This window comes from Musa acuminata, chromosome BXJ3-7, assembly GCF_036884655.1.
Source record: "Musa acuminata AAA Group cultivar baxijiao chromosome BXJ3-7, Cavendish_Baxijiao_AAA, whole genome shotgun sequence".
NCBI lineage: Eukaryota > Viridiplantae > Streptophyta > Magnoliopsida > Zingiberales > Musaceae > Musa > Musa acuminata.
This window is the reverse complement of record NC_088355.1, coordinates 16,254,700-16,258,252: the sequence shown is the minus strand read 5'-3', so window position 1 is coordinate 16,258,252 and position 3,553 is coordinate 16,254,700.

The window sequence follows — 3,553 nt, the reverse complement described above, 5'->3', positions numbered from 1 at the left end:
CGGTAGTCTGAAATTGAGTGGCACAACCTTGTCTAGGATTTCCTGAGCAAAAGGGGATCCACCCGAACTACTTTCCTCGATCTCGCCGCGCAACTTTTGAAATTCATGTTGGAACTCGTCTAGGCGTCAGTTGACCACAGATAGCTGGACCCTGAAAGAATCATCTGCCGAGTCTAACGATAATGTGTCGGGCTCGAGGGGAGACAGTGCATGTCGACGAGGTGTTGGTGTGCTTTGATGGGGTAGGTTTCCTAGGGTTGTGGTTTGCTCTCGGGCTTCTCCAGTCCCGACCTGCTCCCCGTTTGGCCTCTGCGGTGCTGAGTCGGTCGGTGGTGTCGTTAACTACACGATTTGTAGGATGAGGGGGACGATTGTTTGCATCATTACTACCAAGGCCTGTACTTGTTTGGCCAGGCCGAGAAATGCCTCAAGCGAAATGACCGAGGGTCTCGTGGTATATCTAGGGGGGGAGTCTTGGATAATTGAATAGGCATCAATAGCGGTCTGGCGTCGGGATGCCCCCATCCCTGGGGAGGGGCTAATCTCTAAGTCCGAAAGGGATGTGAGTGTTTGGTGGTTCTCCCTCGGGGTGAGCTCCTGCGGGGCGCTCCTACGACATCGGCCCTCCTTCTAGCGCCAAAAATATTATGGAACTTTCGCGCCGTGGCCGAGGAGTCAGCACGGCTTGGTCCACGAGCCAATGTCCGGAGCTCCCGAGGTGGTTGCCGATGCTTTTCTTGGTCGAATGGTGGATGAGCTGGGGATGAGCTGAGTTGTCGATGAGGTCGGTCTCTCCTCCGGGGTGGCCGAACTCCTGCACATAGACCCTGGTCGGGGTGTTCCTGAGTTGGGTCCCTCGTAGATTAAGTTAGTGGTCTTCTCCTTTTTTTTGTCCTTTCCCCTAGCCAAGTGCCGGCCAAGGGTTTTTATATTGTTGCCTGAGGATCGGTCGTACGTGGATTTGGCGCGACGGCCGACCCCCGAGTGACCAGATGGTACCTTTGTAGAGGTGTCACCCGACGAGCATGGAACAACGCCATACGGTGCCATCTCGGGCTTTCTGGGACGGGACTTACCGAGGGGGCGCCTTCCCGAGTGGGCTTCGGTTCGATGTGGGGAGTCAATCCTCATGCTGACTTAGTAGGGGCATAACGTGACCTGAATTGTGACGTGATCGGTATCCAAAATATGCCTTATCAATATAGAGCGCAAGAGAGCCAGATCACTATCATATTCCTCCTCACCAAATCTTTGATCAACTACTAGTGTTTCATCAAATTGATGTGCCTCTGGATCAGCTGCCTGCCATGTCTTTGATCATCATGAGGGTTAATCCGAAATCTCATGCTTCCTTTATTTAAATCCTTGATCTTTGTTTCAATCTCATTGGCCTTAATATTAATAGAAGCAACCAAGGTATCTGCTTTCCTAAAAAATACTTCTTCGAGATCGAACACCACATCTGTGATTGGCCTATGGCTCATCTTGATCTTTAATCATTGCAGTCTTCTTCTGGCTTTCAAGATCAGTTGGTGGATAGAGCTATCAATGAAAGGTCCACTGCTCTGGAAGGAAATGTTCAAAAGATTCAAGCCTACACTAGCCAAGATTGTTAAATGGCCATAATCATATTGTAATATTCACCACTATAATTTTTGTGACCTCCAAATTTTCAACCCAAATCAAGCATCCTGATCGGACTTCCAAATCCACACACATCATATTTTAATCACAAACATCCGTCAAAATTCGAAAAAATGAATTAAACTGAACAACAAAAATTACACACACAGATAGCCTTTGTTTTCTCACATATCGTGAAATGGAGTCAAGTCAATCCATTATATATATATATATATACATATATATATGTATATATATAATGGATTGACTTGACTTCATTTCACAATAAATGAGAAAATGAAGGCTATCAAATCGTCAGACACTTTGACCATTCAACTACACGTACGGATTACACAGATCCGAATTGTTCTTTCCTTTCTCAACCATGTTGGAGATTAGAAACTTGATGAATGTAGACAGTGTTCTTATTTTTATTTTTCTCTTAAGAAACTTGGTTAACAAGTTATTTGGAATGTAGACAGTGTTCCTCACTCATGCAGCACAGAGTTTATTTCATCATCTTCAGCATTATAATTCCGTAATCCCTCGAAAGGAAACTAAAAGATATGTTCTTTCAGCATGCTAATCCAAAATAAAATTCTTTTAGCCTAATGGAGTGCCAAATAATTAAATGTTGCATGTTACTTAAACAAATAAATACTTTTGCCACAATAAAAGAAAGTCAAAGTTTGAGGATTCACTCAGATTGGCTTCAAATCGATAATGGAGGCAAAATATTTAGAAATTATATTAATTGATATATTATTAGATAAATGAATGTGCAAATTTCCAATTTATGTATACAATTTTTTATCTGCAATTGGTGTTCTTCATCATGGCATCTTGAAAAAAAAAAAAGGTTTCATCACTGTTACTCACCATCACCTTTGAGAACTCATGCCCACCAGATTTCCACTTCATACTCTGCTAAAAATCATCCAAAAGTATTTATTTAGGAAAGTGCTACGCATTTGGTCTGAGCAATACAGGAAGATGAACTGCATCTTCAACAGGCAAAAGATTGCTTCTTTCATGCAAATCTCGGATAATATTTTAGCACATCCACAAGCAATTAACAATTCCAAGCATGTTGCTGGGTAGTCAAGCAGATTGCTTTCCAAGGAATTGATGCAGCTTCCATGAATGATGGTGCAAGATCCATTGCTGTTAAAGCATGCTTGGTGATGCTTTAGATCTCCGAATGTCAAAGTATGTTTAGAATTAAAGATGGGCAGGTACCTGCCACCTACATCATCAGACCTGCTACCTGGTTTTTGATAGACCCTTGTAATTCTCAATATCTTCCTATTTGTAGAGATAAGGCTGTGAATATTGATTATTGTGAATTGGATTATCTTTTTGTGTGTGTGTGTATGTGTTTCTAGGTTAATTTATAAATATTCTTAATACTGTGAATCATATATGTCACTTCATAATCTTGACTCTTGTATAAGATAAAGGTAGTAGGTACTAGGAATATACATAGGCACTAATGTCAATTTGTTTCTTTGAGTCCAGTTGCTGTCATTGTCTGCATCAGAGATAGTTGTTGAAGCATTGATCTACACCAAATTCCACAGTCCAAGAACTAATGAATCACCATTTAAATTAATTTTTTTTACTTCACCAGGAGTCGCAGACACAAATGTCTATAAAACAATACAACCCTCTTGAAGTAGGACCAGAGAGAAAAGTCAAACAAGCTTCTTCACCACAGAAATTTTTCTAAGCTGATCACTTTTATTTTCACATCATATATAGTCCTGGTAGGAAACGTCCATGTTTATATGATTTGATGTGTTACCTGCAATGACAAAATTATTCAAAGTGGACTGAAAATGAAAAAGGATCAACCTTGGAGCTTAAGCATCAGACTTAATTTGAATGATTCTGACTGGTATATTATCTCAGCAAACACTTAATTTGCAAT